Source organism: Rhipicephalus microplus, chromosome 7 (genome assembly GCF_043290135.1).
Source record: "Rhipicephalus microplus isolate Deutch F79 chromosome 7, USDA_Rmic, whole genome shotgun sequence".
Taxonomy (NCBI): Eukaryota; Metazoa; Arthropoda; class Arachnida; order Ixodida; family Ixodidae; genus Rhipicephalus; species Rhipicephalus microplus.
The window spans coordinates 143,412,202-143,431,478 of NC_134706.1; the positions used below are offsets into that span (position 1 = coordinate 143,412,202).

Sequence of the window (19,277 nt, forward strand, 5' to 3'; positions counted from 1 at the left end):
ATAGCAGTGGCGCTTGTGCGGGAAAGCCGGCGAAGCAGCCGCAGGCGCCCGCCCCGCCGATGCCATACCGTGTCGGCTTGCCGACGGCGTCACTAGGCTTACGACGAGTACGGCTAAACGACCGCCGGCGATCGCAACATACGGCTGCGTGAAATTTTCGTCGTCGTTATTTTATATTCACAAAGTCACAAATGAACAATAGGTAAGTGCCCCATGTTCGCTGTGTCTTACGGAGTGATGTAGATATCTGTATACTTACAGCGACGAGACCGTTCGCAGGCACGGTTCTTTCATCGTGCTGGTAAGGCACAACCTGTGTACCGCTGGCCGCACGATTAGTCGTATCCGCGATCGCCTACACGTTGGATTTTTGATAACGATTGTCGCATGGATAAAAAGACATAAATTTGCCTGAGCTACTATTTTTGTGAACTTGTACGCGACGTTTCCTTCGCTTGTGCCGGCAATGCACTCACACCGGCAGCCCGCTTGATACCGATGACGTACGAAGCCTACTTTTCCTATATATCGCTTTGAACTTGTGGTCACTGTGTGGGTACACGACCGCTGATGAACAGCTTACCTTTATCAGCATTGTCAGTGTTCACCGTAGTGCGAACTTATTCAGCACATTAATGCGAGTTCTCGGCATTGCCCGTGTTTGCGGAGACTCACTTGGCTTCGGCTCGCCCGTGCCGGCATGGTGGAAACGCGAGGGCACTTGCTGTGTGCACTGACAGCGTGTTGTACCACTTTCCTCTAATAATATCTTCTATTCGTTTCATAGTGCTTCACTTTCACAGTGGCGTATAGCCTATTTAACTTGTTTTCATGATCGCCGACCACGCCGAGCATTGCAGTGCAGCATCGACAGGAGGCGATCACGGCGCAGTTGCCCTCCCCGTTGGTCCCTTCATTGCCGGGCGTTTGCGCAAGACACGCATTGTCATACATTTAGTCCCTGTTGGACGAACCGTTCGTCCATTGGTTTAACGACTGCAGTTAGCCCAACTTTGCCGAATTTCGGCTTCGAGTGTAGATGGTGCTGCTTGCTTCATCGGGCCTGTGAACTGAGGGAGCTCGCCGTACGTTGCGTAAGACAGACAGGTGCCGCCGCTTGATGACGTCGTGAAGTTGATGGCGTCAGGTGGGCTCGCTCACTGGCCTTCACACAGATTGCCTTTGCAGAGGCAATGACGTTCGGTGTGGACTCTCAGGCGTAACAGCACCCCCGCCGCCAGACAGTGTGCCGGAAAGACGAGCTGCTTCCACAAAGCTCGGGTATCGGATGCGCTCGTTCGCCAGGTCCCTCCACGTTCGCCTCCAGGACCAGGGGACGAATATGGCTTCAGGCTAAGTTCCGCGAACACATCCCATTTTTGAGAGCAGATCCCAGCTCCACTGGCTTGTTGCCAAAACTTGTCGACTAGCTTCGCTCATTTCTTATGACGATGTTGCGTCTCAGTATTTGTCGATGGTTCTGCAACTTGTCAAGAACGGTTCGACAACATACAACACATGACATAAGCAAGTGCCTTCGGTTACCCGACAGAACACCAGGCAAGGCATAGTACAACATGCACCTGCCTACGTATCTATCGGAATTTCATTCCCTCTACATCAAGAGGATCATGTGGGACACAAAACTCTTAAAATGAGAACTCAAATTTTTACACGTACAACAACGTAGTGAAATAGAATACAGCATAAAGTTGGCCCCTTGAGATCACTCTGGACGAGAACGCTAAGCTAAGGCCGTGATGAGGACAAATTTTGTCCCGACTTGCCAGCGAAAGACCGCAAGGTCGAGAAGGAACTAACTAAAAGGCACTGCTCAATGCGTCTGCATCAGTGTTTAGCTTTCCTTTCTTGTAGCGAACGTTCAAATGGTGCTGTTGGCGTATCAGGCTCTACCTCAGTAACAAGCCACTTTTAGGCGACATGTTATTTAATCAGGTTATAGGGCAGTGGTCCGGTTTGACCACAAACCTCGAACCGGAGACATAACAGGCTAGCTTTTGAACGGCCCACACTAGGCATGCGCATTCTTTTTCAGAGGTACTGTATGCCTCTTCCTTGTAGCTCAATTTTCGAATGAAATAAAAAACTGGCCTTTCGTCACGAGCGCTATCTTCCTGCCACAAAATGGCTTACATTCTGCGATCACTCGCGACACATTGAACAAAAAATTTTTTACAGAAATCGGGTGCCTTGAGAATGGCCTTTTTGTTTAGGGCCTGTGTCAGTATGCAAAACGCATTCTTTTTTTTAGTCCCCTACCATTTTAACTGGCTCGGACTTCCGGAGTGCGTCAGTTGGAGGGCGGGCAATGCTAGAGTTCTTTGGCACGTAATTCACGTATTTGGCACGTATCCATCTAGGCCCAAAAATGTCCTTATTTCAGATTTTGTTGTTGGTCGGGGATAGTTCATGACGGCGGCTACCTTAATCTCTGAAGGTCTACGCCGGCCACGCCCCACAACATGCCCCAGGTAACACATCTTGCCGCACTCTAGGTGATATTTAGTTGGTTTCATGGTGAGACTAGCTTCTTTCAACCTGTTCAGCACGACTCGCAAATGCACGACATGTTCTTCCTAGCTGTTTGAGAAGATGGCGACATCGACAAGATATGGCAGAGCGAACTCGGAGAGGGCATTGAGAACGTGGTCCATTATGCCTGAAAACTAAGGGCGCATCTTTTTATTCAAAACTCAGCTTAAGTGGACGATACGTTCTGAATGGAGAAACGAACGCGGCATGGTGGCTAGCACGCTCCGTAACGGGTCTTGCCAATACTCTTGCACGAGGTGTAACGTTGAAATGTAACTAGGCTGTGACAGAGTTTCTACCCTCTCCTCCAGATTTGGTATCGGGTAAGTTTGGTGTCTAGTTATGGCGTTAGGACGCCGATAATAGATGCATGGCCTAAGATCTTTTCTCGGCACTGATAGAGGGGATGTACATTCACTCTCACCCGGTACTATGACTCTGAACTCCAGTATTTTACAGATATCCTCTTCCATGATCTGCTTTTGCACAGGGGAACATTGATACGGCTTGCCACGAATCGTTTCCTCAAACGTTAGCTAGATAGCCTGGTAAATCATCGTTGTGTTTCCGGAACGATCCGAAAACACGTTCTTAAATTCGGGAACAATACTTCTCAAGTCCTTCTTCTAGACTTGCTGAGTATTCAATTAACCTAGGCTCCAGGTTCAACTGCTCCAACATTACAATGAATGCCCTCTCGATTACATCACTAGAACTCAAAATGTCTGCTCATTCTTCCTCTAAAGCATTCAAATGCAGATTTACGACCGCTTGACGTTGAATAAATGGTTGCATCAAGTTACTTTGGCAAATTTTCTTTGGCTGCTTTTCTAATTTCACTTCATAATAAATACCAGATAGTTCAATATTATTTTGACAGGCCCTTCCTAATGAACCTCAAGCTTGTTCTCTTTGGACAGCCGCAGCAGCATTACCTGACTACCTACTTCAATTGTGCGCTTCTTCGCCGATTTGTCGTAGTACTCCTTTGACAACACTTGTGCAGCCTTCATGTGGCTTTCCACAAGATCTTTTGTTTTTCGAAGCCTCTGAAGGAGGTCTAGAACATACGCAAATACATCAGGGTCCTCATCAGATCCCTCCAAGGACTCGCATAGCATTCGCAATGATGTTCTCGACTTCCTGCCATACACAATCTCTGCAGGGCTAAAACCAGTGCTCTCATGAGGAGCTGATCTCAAAGTGAACATAGCGGGAGGAATTCACGCTTCCCAGACGCATTTGTGTTCGTAGCAAATAGCTCTCAGCATCCGTTTCAGAACGGATTGCATACGCTCTAATGGATAAGATTGCGGGTGATTGATCGAGCTGTGCACTACTTTTATTCCACATTTATCCAAAAAGGTAGAGGTAAGGCAGCTGGTGAAGACACTAGCGCTGTCGCATTGGATTTCAGAAGGAAATCCGACGCGTGCAAATATAGTTAGCAGTGCATCCCCGATATGAGGGGAATCGAGCTCCTTAAGTGGTATCGTGTCTGGGAATTTTGTGGCTACACAGAGGGCCGTCAGGATGTACCGACAACCTTGCCTTCACTCTTGCAACAGCCCGACGATATCAACTATTAGGTGCAGAAACGTTGCTGTGATAATTGGCACAAGCTTCAAGGTTGCCTTCCACTTCTCTGTGGATTTATTCGCTCTGTGACAATGGTCACATGAGCGTCCAAAGTCTTCGATATCCTTCCAGCAATTGGCCAAAAAAACTCAAGATAAATTCTAGTCTTGGTCTTCTTTATGCCGAGATGTCCTGGCCACGTGTTTTCATGCGCCAGTTTCAATAGTTGGCGTTTATACTTTAGTGGCACCATACTTGCCACCTTGAACATCTGTGTAGCTTCAACACAGGAGCCCTGCCTTCTGAAAAAAGACACATTCTTTTCTTTTGTTCCCAACTGTACGCTTTCTTTTAGCGCTTTAATCGAGATGTCTTCCCGCTGCTCTCGAACGAGCGTTTTTAGATCTACTTTCGACAGCTCGCTCCAACTTTTCGCTACAGGCCAGAGCGCAGCACCCCTCTCGCTCTCGTCTAATGGCATCATGTCGTCTCCTCCGCCGACAGAGACGGCTTCCGCGACGGGTGGCTTGAGTGACTCACCCGGAGAATGACCTGGTTGAGGCTCAATCGCCTCGCCGCCAAGGTCAAGCAGGTCAGCCTCTATAGCAAGTGGTGTTTCACTACACTTAACGAAATCAAGTTCTTGCGAAAGCTGCTGCGTTTGCGATCGCGTGAGCGCCAATTTACGCTAAGTCGGAGAAAAACGATTTACCCTGCTTTTTAAGAAGCTGCTCAGAGTTATTAGAAAAAAGATAAGGAAAAGAATTGGAAAGCGTGGCAGACACAGCGGCTTCCGTGCGAAGCTTACTGAGCGGGCCTTCAATGAAAACCGTAGCGATTGGTAAGCAAGCATTCCGCTCCTGGCCGACTTGCCTGATCAACGCGCATTCTCATGCAAATTTGTCCGGAGATGCCTATGAAGGATGGACAACGTCCATGGTTGCCGCTGAATCTCGAAGCGCTCAAGGCATTTTTCCATCCATGCTAATTTCCTGGAGATGCGGCTCTAGCAACCGCATATTAATTTCCGATACTCCAATTGTCGCGAAAGCAAACTTTTGTTTACAGTTTGCCCGTGGTGTGTAGCCACCGCAACACTCTTTCTCATCACACGTAGGAGTGTGCGGAGCACGACGAAGAACACGACAACTATGGCACATGGGAGGAATGGTAGGCGGTGCTGTCTAGCCCAGCCCTGGTGAATCAGCTGTGACTGATACACAAAGCTGAACGGATGGCTCACGCCAGCGAAGCTCTGGTATTGGGGCACCACCCTGCCGGACAGACTTCGCTCTTCACCCTGTATATTTCTCGGGACACTGGAGTACTAGCCTGTCTGAATTATGTATATAATAAAATTTTCTACTACTACTACTACTGTTTACTGCAATGTGCCTTTCCGTTTTGCAGTTGTAGTAGCTTAGCGGCTTCCGTTATTCGAACGCCCGTGGAGTATCCGTGCGTTCTTTAGGAACCTCACTGAATTTCTCCGCATCCGTTTGCCCTTTCTCTACAGTGTCCTTCGTAAGAGACAGATCCTTTCTGAAATTACGGTGCGGAGTGGGCTTCCGTTCCCATGTTTTTTAAAAAGTCCTCTTTTCTTTCACCCTTTAAACGTGCCCTGCCCTGCTGTGCAACTTTTGGTGAGTATAATACTCTTCAGCTAACTCTGCTGCCTTGCTAAGCTTCACTTCGCCAAGTTTGCCCTGCAGCCAAAGGTTGACATCATCCTCGATTCAGTGGAAGAATTACTCAAAGGCAATGCAATCTACAACTTTATCGCGATTGTCATAAACGCTTTCGCCCTTGAGCCATTCAATTATATTGGCTTTAAGATGAAACGCGAAGTCAGCATGTGACTATTTGCCTTTTTTGCGTACCGGGACCTCTGCCAGAAAACCTAGGGTGTCAACTTATGACATCTCCAAAACACTTCCTAAACCTTGTCATACCTCTCAAGCGCTTCCCTCGACAAGCACGTTATTACGTCGGACACTTCGCTGGGAAGAAGTGCTAACAGTTTCTGCGCCCAAAGAGATCTCTCCAAGGCATTTCGGTCACAAACATGCTTGAACTTGACGAGATACTTCGCCATGGCCTCGCCGACTACGAACAGTGGCAGTTGGTCCCGAACTCTGTGACCGCTGTCTTGAACTGTCGCACAAGCTATGCTAGCCGCCTTCAAACACGTTAGGATTGCTCATTCTATTCCTTTCACCTTGAAGTGCTCCTGTCTCTCGGCCTCCTCACGGGTTTCTCACCTTGGAGCTTTTTTGCGATCGCGAGGCCTTTCAGCCTCCTCGTGACGTGCTTTGAGATCCGCCCAGGCCTCTTCGACTTCCTCAGTTGTGCCTCCTTTATCCTTCATGATCTCAAGGATCGCTTGATTTCGTTTTGCACGGCCCAAAATAAGGCCATGTTCCTCACAAATTTTGATGAATTCTTTCACCTTAAGGTTCTTCATTGTTCACACTAGCCCCTCGCAATTTGCCCCTATTAAGAATCTACTTGCCGCACCCACTATAGATCTACTAACAAGATGCTCAAGCAATTTTTAACAGTGCCATGTTTACACCCTCCGCATTAACTTTGGTTTCAAAGCGCTCTGATTTGGCTTGAAACAATCCAAGCTTCCTTCAATGCTTCACACAGCCCTTTTATAAACTACTATAACCTGTGTTAGAGTAGTCTGGTGAACTGAGGGAAACATATTAGGCACTCACCGCATCAATATCACTGACGCCAGCCGATCCCGCAGCTGTCATTCACTGTTACGAGGCGAGATGCCAACACGGTCCCGAAGGCGCCACTGCTACGAAACTCGCCGCTGCCAAGGTCACTGGCTCTTTGGTGGCACGTGTTTCTAAGCTCGGGACTGCTTCTGCTTCTGCGCGGAGCTGATAGACGAGCAGACAAGACGATGGTGAATATAAAGGAAGGTTTATGTACAGCGTTGAAATACAATCGTTACAAGTTCGGTCGGCTGCTTGGCGAAGCGCCGTGTGGTGTTTTATAGGTTACAGGTGATCCTTTACGTCATCAAAGTACACTAAGAACTGCCGCGGGTCGCGTCACACCCTCTAATGGGAACCCGCCACTGGGTTGCGTCATAATCCTCAAATCTGGGGCTGGTGTGCCGGGTTGCACCAAAGAAGAAGTGATGTTGCCACGTATTGCGTAAGACTCGCCAGACTGGATGGCGCCGCTTGCTTCATCGGACCCGTGGGCTGAGGGAGCTTGCAAACCGGTGCCGTCGCTTGATGACGTCATTGAGTTGATGGCGTCATGCGGGCTCCCTAGCTGGCCTTGACACAGATTGCCTTCGCAGACGCAATGACGTTCGGGGTGGACTCCCAGGCGTAACAATACTCAAAAATATCTGCGCCACAGGTCCAAGTATCTCGTCATTGACTTATTTGACCAAGGCGCGCTCGTGAGTTACTGAGGCCACCACGTGAAGCCGCAACCTGTCCGCGCGTGCACGCGCGTTCAAACAGCAAAGCCCCGCATTTAAAAAAACAAAACAAAAACAAAAAAATTATTGAAAGTCACGAGGCACGCGTGAAGTACCATCCTTGGCCGTGCCATCTCTTGTCGGGACGAGACAAGAGAGAAACAAACTGAGCGTGTGAGAAATTGTTGTATTTACTTCCGCCTCTTTCAACGTTTTTGTGGTTTCAACGTTTGTGGTTGTTCAACGTTTTTGTGGTTTTCAATGCTTTAGGCAACAAGCTTCTTTATTCGTTCCATACCTAGCCGAAAAACGGTTGTAGCAGGCCTGCAATACCCGTGAATTGATGAGGATAAACAACATGAAAATAGATGAAGTTTTGTCATTCCCCTTTGAGGTAGTTCTACGCTACTTTTAATTGAAGTGAGTGTGGCTTACTTTTACAGCAAAAGCTGTTATGACATCACAACTTGGCTCACGTGCAGTTGTCCGCCGCTGCCGCTGGTGTAAGTAACCACATCGTGCGAAATTAAAAAAAAAACTTGCACCAAATACAGTGGGGCTGGAATCCGGGTCCACTAGGTGCCAGCCCAGCAATCTATCACTAAGCAGCGCCAGTGCTCGTGACGTTTTGACAAAGTTGCCTTAGACAGACGTTATGTCGGAAAGCAAACTCGTTAATACGACCTATGAAGCGTGTGAAAACAGCGAAATAACAACCAGCCGTCGCACATTGCGAATAACGTAACGAGTGAGCCGTCCAATGTTCCGACCCATTAGCAAAGCTTGTTCTTGTTCCCCTATTAGCTGTCACGCATACTCACGTGATCCATAATTCTTCATCGTCTTAAGCCGCGGCATGAACAATTGGCGCAAAATTCCTTGCAAGTGTTTAGCGAATACCACGCTTCTCAGAAGAGTGACGAAAATTAGCATAGCGAATGCTGGTCTACTACCGCAACGAATAGTATGAATGCCCTAGTGCGTATCAAGTAAGCGTGCTTGCAGTAGTTACCCAATGGATGTTTTGAAAATGCTCTGAAAGGCCACTCTTCTAGCTTTTGCTATCCCTGTGCTGCACCTTCTGTGCAGGGCCGGTGTTTTTTATACCACGAGGACTTTTACAATCGTCTAGTTAAACTTCAAAACGCAGCGGCATTTTGCAACTGAAAGGCGAATGAACACAAGGCTGCACTGATAAGAGCTCGCACAGGCCTTTGTCATGTCAAAGAAAACCACAGAGTACTTGATTTAGGCTATTAGTGTAGTCACAGATGCACTAGAATGCTATGTTTGAAAGCGCGGTGGCCAGTTTTCGGCTATATGGGTGGATGCTCTAGTGTGGTGTTAATACGTGCCCCACTTTAGATGCCAAACGTACAACTATGGCCATGACCGATGTTACATAGAATTTGTGAAGCAGGAAAGCCAACGTTCATGGTGAGGGGTCGTAAAACTTGAGATTGTTCGCTGGTATTGTGGCGTATGCGGCGCCACAAGCGATAACAAAACAAAAGAAAGGAAAACCATGGCTGCTGCCTCTTTTTAGGAATCGGTGTAACGTGGAAGTGGAACATGTTTTCGCAGAGGTAGTTGAGCGTTAATTGTACAATGTTTCATCCCAAGGGCGAAGAAATGAATGCTACAGCCACAAGCAGCAACGTCATAGGAGGAACGGCAAGCAGCTCACAACTAGCAGCGCACAACTCAAGCAGAAAGCACGTACAAAATTAGCATGCACAGGACAAGCCCGGAAACAGCTGTCACCGCTCCACACTTAAAACACGCTTTTATAACAGAATGAAAGATGCAGGAAACGAATCTACAAGTATACACACGATGAGCGCAAACAGCTGTCAAGGTACTTACTTCTTTGGCTGTAATCAGCGCGCTGCTTTCGCAAACGTGGCCGCGGCAAGGAGTGAAGTGAAGTTCGTGCTCTGTTCACCTATTGTAACTTCAAAGCAAGCTTGTGCTGGAAGCACAAAAGGAACAAGTCACCACGCTAAAGAACAACACTGTAGAGAACCGCCGGGTGGAGGGCTCGTGCAGAGGGACACGCGCGGTGACGCAGCATGACGATCTTTAGAGCAAGCATCTCCAGCGCACACCCATCGTACCAGGTAGCTACTAACGTCAAACACGCGCTGAAGTTGCTTAGCTCTGAGAATCATGAGTGGTATACTGTGTATATAAATGGCTTGCCATGTAGATGTAGGAGAAAGATCGCTTTATGGTATAGATTGGCGAGGGAAGGTTAAGCATACACCAGAAAAAGCGGAGAATGAAAAGGACGCGCCCTTTTGTTCTTTGCCAGAGGCAATACGTTTAACGTGTTTTTCATCCGCAAGCTCTGGCGCGGCCGCTGGACCCAGCGCCATGGCTCTGGTATGTTATGCAGGTCATATATTGCTCACGGAATAATCTGCAGAAGCTTTACAGTGTAGTGGTGGCATCTGTCTGGGATTCTGGATGGGAACGCTGCAGTCGTACAAACGTGTTTTGGCGGGTGAGGAATGGGTGTCTTCGACTAGGTTATCACTTCTTAAACCAATTAGTTAACTAGGTTTTCTTTTCTAGAGATACCCAGTAGCGGCAACTCCAGTGAGCAGTTCGGCAGAGCTTGCTTTTTCCAAGCTTCCTTTTCCCCCGATGTCGATCCTTTCTTCCCTGAACTTGCAACCCTTCGCCAGCGAATTCCGCATATTAAAAAGGAAAATAAAGTCCTAAATAAACAGCTCCCTTTCCTAACTAAGCAACTTGCTTCCAATAACAGGGCCCTGCAAGGCACCTCACTACTGCCGCTCTTGTCCAGGTGGCTACGCCGGCAACCTCGAAGCCTTGTCCTCCCGCTACATGCACTCGGAATAATCATTCAGCTCAAGTAGCCGGCGCACCTACTCCGGAAGCTCAGATAGCGACTACAGCACCTGAGGATTCTTTGCCCACTAACCCAATTCGTTCTAGGGAAGAACACCTCACGCACATTGAGGATCACTTTACGTGCGTTGAAGCGTCGAATACTCGCTTCATTGCTAATTTTTCTGTCCAACGCATAGTATCAGAGGTAACTCAGGCTAACAAAGTCTGAGAAATTACTGAGTTTCAATCCAAAGCATCGCGTTCACCCTCATCTTCGGTTAGCAGTAAGGGTTCAGCTCCCCGATGTCATCATGAGGTGGCTACCATCACATCGCCGCCAGACAATGCCGCCTCCGTACCTGTCGTGCCTCTAATGGCTCTGAACACGACATGAAGGGTCAAACTTAAAATCGTGATAGATAGCACTCATACATTTTTTCAAGTTTGATGTCAAAATTCGAGATTATACAGTGTAACTCTACAGCGTTTGTGAACCGGTGCAAGCGCTCACACCTTTCCTTCTTCCCCCACTCACTTGGCTCTCAGCCGGCCATGTTGGCACTTATATAATCTAGCACGACACCAAATTTTTCTCCATACTGCTCCTATGAGGGAGGCACCACTGCAAACCTTGTTTTGCATAAGACGTACACGGTGATACAGATCGACCTCGATCTTGTCTCCCATACGGCTATTGTATGATATAAGTGCTGTCTCAACGGAGAGGCCAACCAATATTTCGCACAATAAACGTGTATTGCCTCCCTCTTCTTGCGGGGGCGTAATTTGCAAATGTGTTTTGTAAGGTGCTCCACGCAGCGACCTGCCAACCCCTCGTGATTGTCGGGAACTTAAACGCCCCCAGCCCTTCCTGGTGTCATCTATTTGACTAGGACTGGGGCAGAGAACTCAAGCAGCCCATCTCCTCGTTTAGCCTCAGACTGCTTGCCGATCCAGCTCAGATTGCGTTCCGGCAATCCGGCCACACGTGGCACATGTCCTGACCTCTCCCTGACTCGTAACATTCGCTATGCTACATGGGAAAATGTGGGGAAGACTTTGGGAAGTCATCACGTTTCGCTTCACATTTCCTTCACACCGTTGCAGAAAATGCGTCAATACTGGGGCCTGGCCCGTCTCACCCACTGGACCTTTAAATTCAGAATGCAGCCATTTTTCCTGGTTCGCAGCTGCAGGGATTACGCGGCGTGGGCGCCGTATACGTCCTTCATGCCAAGCGGGCAAACACTCGCAGCCTCACAACTTCTAATTTGACTCCTAAAGTTGACCTACACCTCTTACATCCCTGGAATGCTCGCCACGTTTTTATAGAGCACTGTAAACGCTACAAACTCAATAAAAAACTTCGCACTCGCGTCTAGGCGCTCACTGCAGAAGCGGCGGTTTACTGTGCGCAGCTTGCTGTTTAAAATTAGGCTGACACATGCACGAAAGCGCTAAACCAGAAGACATTTAAAAGCACCTGGCGGCTATTTCGTAGCCTTCTGGATTCCTTCAGCACTCGGGCAGAAACAACACTCTCGCTCCACCGTTCTCTGCATGTCTGTGTCGGCACTTCAGAGACCAACTCACGCAAGAATTGTGTGACCAATACATCTGTCGCAAAACTGACCCTATATGCCGAGATTTGATGTATTCCTCTAACCCCAATGCCGACCTCCGTGTCCATACACGCCTTCGAATTAACGGGCTGCACTTGCGAAAATGCGATGGGGTACGGCCCCTGGGTGGGATGGCATCACAGTGTAGCTCCTGGCTAAACTTTTCGACAAGGCACACATCTCGGTACTACACCATGGTCAACTCGATATAGGATGACTCTCCGATTTTGTTGGAATGAATGACATCACTCACTACATCCAACTTTAATCAGGCAAACCAGTCAACATCGAGGCGTTGCGACCCATCTAATTAACCTCCTGCGCCGGAAAACTCACGGAATTCATGGTACACGAACGCCTTTCTGTCTACCTGAAGGCCAGGAGGACCTTTGCTGGCACAATGTTTGGCTTTAGCTCACATATGTCGGCGCAAGACATCCTTTTACATGTTCAACACGACGATAAAGAACCGATTACTATGCGCTGCAACGATAAAGTGGTGCTCACTCTCGATCTTAGAGGAGCGTTTTATAACGTTAAACATAGTAGTATTCTTCCCAGTCTCTCTACCACAAACTGCAGTTAAAAGAGGTTCAATAACATTCAAGCCTTTCTATCCCATCGCGCTGCTTTCATTCACCTCGATTCCATCGAACATTACCCGTACCAATGAGGCACACGAAATACACCCCTAGGGGAGTCCTATCAACCCTACACTCTAAAAAATATTGAGTAAAAGGGTGTCTTTTTGTCCCACAACAATAATCGTCATCAGGCTTGCGTCCGCTTTCTTCCTTGAAAACTCGGCGCTGGCCACTTTTCCATCGAGAGTGCAATGTAACCCAGATAATGGGCATGTCGATCGTGACTGGAATGTACCGGGCGCGGGGCGATAGCGCAAGATTAGAACGCAATATAGATAACGATTATAGTTGTGGGACAAAAATATGACCTTTTTACTCGTTCTTTCTTTAGAGTGTACTTTTCAACCTAAACATGAAGGACTTCCCCTTCCTTCTGCGCGAGGGCCAGAGAATAAACCACGCACTATATGCCGACGACATTACAATTTGGAATGAAAGTGACTCCCCTGCGCAAATTGAAGAGCACCTACAAAGGCTGCCCTTCAGGTGAACGCCTATGCTCATTTGTGCGGCCTAGAAAGCTCTCCAGCAAAATAAGCTATTCTCTCGGTATCCGGTTTATCTCCACCCGAGGTTTCGCTTCCGCCTGGTTCTGTTCCATTAGTCGAAAAAATTTGGACTCCTTGGCTTCGCATTATGAGAAACGAAGAAGCAGACCCGCACCCGATCGTTTGGCTGCATCGAAGGTCAAAGGAACAAAAGAGCGAGCCAGCGCCCCATGGCTTGTGCAGTGCCCATCAACCTTTCTTCCTCCGGTATTTGCAACACACTCCCATGGCCGGCAAATTGCAGCAAAATTCGGGTGCACAGTGGCGAAAGTTGAGGCGGACATAGGTAGGCAAGGTGCGAACGATAGGAAGAGTAGGGTTAGAAACGATAGAAAGAGACGGCTACAAACGATATAAAGAGACGGCTACGATGGAGGGCTTTGGGGAGGCGGTCGCGCTTGGGGAAGCGGTGGCTTCTCTTGCAGGGGAAGTTGTCCAATCTCGCTATAATGTCCAGAATACTTGGTGGTCACATTGTTAGCCATTTTACGTTCACAGTGGGGGATTTTTCACTTCTTGCGCCACTTGTAGTATGAGGAGTCTGATCATGGCCCGCTTTTAGAGACTCGCGAGGTTTCCCAATAATTTGCGCGCTCCTTCCAAGTGATGCTGGTCTTCTGCTCTTGATGTTAGATATAAAGCTTCTGTGGCGGCTGCGTGATCATTTGCTGCATGTCTACTGCGTAGTGGGCGGAAAGGGGGGGTCAAGAAGTCTGTCACGTGTGCTTGGTTCGAAATCACAATGGAGCTGGATGAAGAATCCGGTATCGAGGATTTTTTCCTCGCTCGATGAGAACGAAGATGATGCACAAGCATTGTGCCTCTTTTGTGGAGTGGCCCCATCAAGCAGGGGTATTCGGGTGCTTTCGGTGGTGTCGGAGACTCTTTCACGTGCGCTGTTGTCAGCAGTAATGTGTCGGAGTCTGCCTGTGCCTCATGAACGATTACGTACGTCAAGCTAATATCTTCGAACGGAAGATTCTTAGCCATGGCGAAGTACTTAGAGCCATCACTGCCACACAAGTGTATCCGATTGAAGCACACATGCGCATGGGATCTGCATTAAGATTCTGAAGTCGATCACGATTCTTCTTCCTCGCTTGACGAAGATGACGACGATGACGACAGTGCCGATGCATTCTGGTTCTGTTGGCCAGTGCCCTCGCCCACGACGGTGATCTCGGCCACGTTTGAAGGCACCGAAAATTTATCCACGTGCTCTGTGGCCGGTAGCGAATTGTCGGTATCCGTCACGGTATCACGAATCATGGCGCAAATCGAAGTGACGTTTTCGGTTGCATGAGTTTGAGTCATGGTTTTGTTTTAGAGACATCGTTATAGACATTGCTGCTGGAGTTTACAGATGACTGGTCCATCATGCTATGCACGCTTCGCGAGAGTTCTCGTTTCTACCGGTTTCCTTTATGAGGCCCAAAGCATAGTCCTGGGGCTGCATCGTGTAGCGATTGTACATCAGGTGCAGGTATCTGTTGTCAGGCGCCATGTTCATGTGATGTTCAGTGGCGTCGCAGACGGTCATGGGATGCATGTCATCAATTGAGTGCGGCTCTTAACGGCACTGTTGCTTGCGTCTACGCGGCTGCACTAGGCTGCGTGACGGGCAGGGCGTTCGTTTGTCCTCTTCGTCTGGGACGAAAGACTGTCTAGAGAAGCTGCTGCTAAGACCACAGAAATTACTTGTGGTTGATGCGCATGGTGTACCCGGGGTCTCCCTTGGACAACGAGATTTTCATGGCACACCTTGTAGACGAGTCTTTGCTCTGAAGCGACATGCATCACGTGGAAAGCGGCAGTTCTTTCGGCGTGCGCTCCAAACTCATTCGAGTTTGGTTGATGTTGATATCGGCAGGTCACTGAAAACGAAGTTGTCACTTGCTTCGACGTCAATGCGGGAGAAGCTCTGAGGCTGGTCAAAAGCGAAGTCATGGCCTGCGGTGACATCAAGGCGAGAGGAGTCGTGAGGCCGGTCGCAAGGGAAGTTGATCCCTGCTGTGGTGTCGTTAGGAGAGAGGTCGAGAAGTCGGTCGAAACCAAAGTTGCGGCCATGTCTGACGTTGAGGCGAGATGGTTTAGGAGGCCGTGGGAAGGCGAGATCCCGGCCTTCGATGTGATGCGGGAGGGGCCGATAGGCCGATGGAAAGTGAAGTTGTGGCCCATGGCGACGTTGATCCAAGAGGGGTCAAGAGGCCTGTCGAAGGCGAAGTTGCGGCCTGCTCCAATTTCGAGGCGAAAAGGGTTGAAAGGCTGATCGAAGGCGACGTCACGGCGGGCTGCGACGTGAATGCGAGATGCTTTCAGAGTGCAGTAGTAGTGACGGAAGTCGATGCGGGTGGGGTTGGTGGCCTTGACTCGGAGGCGTGGCTCTCTCTCTGTTAAGCGCTAACGATTTTGCCCTCGAAGTGGCTGGCTGTGATCAAGTCCACTTCCAAGTCTTCGTAGTGAAGGTAAGCCAGGACCTTTCTGCCGAGGTTCATCAGGTGGGTTCTTTCACGACTTTATTGTGAGGAGCTCCTGGAGCCTCAAAGCGGGAGTCGTTAATTTAGCCAGAATGGCGTCGAGCATCTAAATGTCTTTTGTGATCACTGTCCGGTAAAAGCCGTCCGGTACTCGGAGTTTATCCATGGGAGAGAGTGGCAGGCCAGACGACGGGGTAGGTTTCAGCACCAGAACGAAGTGTGAGAAATGAAGAAGGGGACCCGGACTGAATTGTCTGGCTGCACCGAAGGTCACAGGGACAACTGAGCGCGCCAGCTCGCCGTGGCTGGTGCTTGTGCCTGCGGCCCCTTCATCCTCTTTTATTTGCAACACATATCAAATCTTGTTTGGATACCAAGGGCATAATAGCAAGCCTCCGACCAATACTTTTTTGCAGACTAGTTGGTTCATACTTGAAAAATTGAATTGCTGCACAAACTTGAAGAAAAAAACAAGAGAGACAGGAAAGAGTGCAGTAACTGCACTCTTTCCTGTCTCTCTTGTTTTTTTCTTCAAGTTTGTGCAGCAATTCAATTTTTCAAGCCTCCGACGCACGGTGAACCGTATGATACGGTGGGTATCTACCAAGCGCGGTGGCCTGCGTTGGGCCCCGTCCATCTGGTTGGTTCATGCGCTTCAAATCAGTCGCATCCTGTACGCCTCACCTTATTTTCACCTGCGTCGTGACTATGAGCCCCAGCTGGACGTCCTCCTTCATTCAGTATAGAAAGGTGCACTGCATCTTCCCATTGCCACCTCCAACAGCCGATTTGTGGCACCGGCGGTACATAACTTCTTTGCAGAGTGGCGGGAAGCTCTTTGCGTTAGCCAAATTAATGGTCTGTCGTAGACGTTCTCAGGGTGACGTCTGCTACGCAAGCTTGGCCTCAATGCAATCTCTGACCAAGACAATCTGACGCCGAAACTGAATCTGTGGCGTCAAAAAACTATGGGTGAAACCACTACCACAGAGCATGAATCCCATGCTACATTCAGGCTAAGGAATAGCACGTTCCGCGGCACTTCAGGCGCGACACTCCGATCACTGTGGCATTTTATATGTGGATGTCTCGGACCCCTCACTTTCGGGTCACTTGATGGCCGCCGCAACCACAAAAGGAAACGCGTCGATGGCCTCTCCTTTAGAGGGAACACTGTGGCTCAAGCTGAGGAGGTAACAGCAGCTTTGGCCACCTCGCATCCCATCTCATGCACCATCCTGACGAACTCACACTAGGCCTGTTGGCAATACCTTCGGGGTTCTATCGCCGCACTGGCCGCTCAGCTACTTTGGGCAGCCTCTTCCCGTTTTAACCCTCACTCCATTCGTATAGTATGGCCTCGAGCCACTCGGGCCTGCCGAGCAACGAGGCTTGCCCCTTAACGTCCAGAGTCGGAATCTGGCAATGCGAGCCTGATACGCTTGCTCAAAACTCCGGCTTATTACCGGGCTTTGTGCCGCCTCTACCCAGACCCAGCGCGTGTTCTGGGGAAAGCGGACTAGCGAATACTACGCCGCGTCTATATGAACACCTATCTCGGTGGGGCGGGGACGAAGCAATTTTTTGCCGGAAATTAGTGGCACCTGCTCAACCTGCCAGGTCCTGGCCGACAGTTACCACTTTGTTGCTTCGTGCCCCACCTCCTCCATTTTTTTATCCTCTTTCCCCACCCCAACTAGAAAGGCTTGGAAGGAGTACCTGCTTGTCTGCTCCACCTTGAATGGTCAACGCTACTTCGTGAGGCACACTCATGCAAGGGCTGGCGTCCCAGAATAGGGTCTTGATACTTCAGCATTAAATATGCCACAACTTCCTGGTACATTTTCTGTAGTATAATGTTTTGTACCAGCACCGCCACCTGAGACGGGGGTTGATGTGGATGCTAGAAGAGCGGTTTGAAGCAAAATTCATTGTGGCTTTTACTCGAGTAAACGTTTCTTTCAAACACAAAGACGTAGAAGGCGGGTTGGGTTTCGAGTAGGTTTCATCACAGGTAAACGAGCAGAAAGAGTGTTCCCACTCAACATGCAGCCGAGCGTTAGGGATGGTAGAGGGGGTGAAGCGATGGAGAAGTGTGTTGCGAGTAGGTGTAGGAGCAACACCACCTAGGTGTGTTGGGAGGAGCTGGTAGCTGCTGCGGGTGACGGCGAGAGAAACGTGAACGCGCAGCTGTGGCTTTAGCTACTTGGCGTTGTTTTAAGAACTGTGGCGGGGAAAAAGAAGCTCTGCCCACCATTGCGATAATGCTGGGAAGCAGTAAGCAGATGATGGGTGGGCTTATAATGGCGGGCAATTTATATAGTGTACCAAGCTGGGATCTGTACACTACATGTTCTACCACCATGATTTCCACCAAAGGTTAGGCCTACCGACCGAGCCCGTACAATTGTGTTATCCGTGCTTCCGGGTTTCAGAATACACCATTTCGACGAATGAGTATGACAATACAGCGCAGCCATGGCATCAATTAACCTAAATAAAGCATTTTTCATTGTGTATAGTGTCCGCTCAAGAAGCAATAAACATAGATGCGACGCGATTAAAGCACTACCAGAGAACGTAATTAAGTGTCTTCTCACCGACAGCCGCCGGTCGCACTCGCCGGCACTTCTCTAGATTTTGTACGAGAACTAAGACGTGGCAATTCGTATGCTTGGTGAACCAATATGATAGCGTAATGTTTCCGGCACACTGAATTCGTTTTGGCCAAGCCGTTATGTAGTTGTTGCTTTAGCGAAAGAGCTACAGCATTGCGCTGGCGCGACCGCCCTGTACATTACGCGAAAAGCATCCCAATAATCAATCAAATAAATTAGGCGGGCGTATCTATGGATTGTGCCTAGAAGCGTCATAAAGCGTGAGCAGATGTCGCCCTTTAGAACGAGCGCGAAACGGATATTAAACTTGGCAGACCCCACCGGTAAACTGTTGCTGCTCCCCAGTCCACTTGGTTTTTTTTCTTGAAGTTGTGAAGAAGAAGAAGAATAACTTTATTTATGAAGTCCAGCGAAGTTGATTTGGGGCGGGCCTAGGCGTCGGCCACGAGCCCTTGGGCTCGGGCGGCTTCCTCGGCTCGCTGGACGGCCCACAGTTGTTGTTCGAATGAGGAGCTGAGCAGAGCCCCCTCCCAGCGTGTCCTGCGGTCCGAAACTGCCTCTTCGTGGTTTTCATCGTTGCTTTCATCTAAACTCGAGCATTCCCATAGTATATGTGAAAGTGTCGCCCTTTCATCGCAAACCTTGCATTTTTCTGTTAAATACAGATCAGGGTAACAGAGACTAAAGAGAACTGGATTCGGATAAGTATATGTTTGCAGTTGTCGCCACGCAACTGCCTGTTTTTTATTTAACCTGTTGTGTGGCGGAGGGTACTTTCGCCTTTCTAGCTTATAGTGCTGCGTTATTTCGTGGTAACTAGTCATGCGGTCCCCCCACTCCCACTCCCCCCCGCGTGGAACTTCGTCCGAGGCGGCGTCGGCGTTCGCAACGGCTCGGTTCGTGAGTGCTCGAGCCGCCGCGTGC

General features: G+C 49.1%; 1 protein-coding gene across 4 annotated transcripts in view; it reads right to left on the reverse strand.

Moving 5' to 3' along the window:
- LOC119182278 (alkaline phosphatase, tissue-nonspecific isozyme-like) overlaps window positions 1-19,277 on the reverse strand; it is an 85,178-nt gene that overhangs the window by 42,214 nt on the left and 23,687 nt on the right. The window lies entirely within an intron of this gene.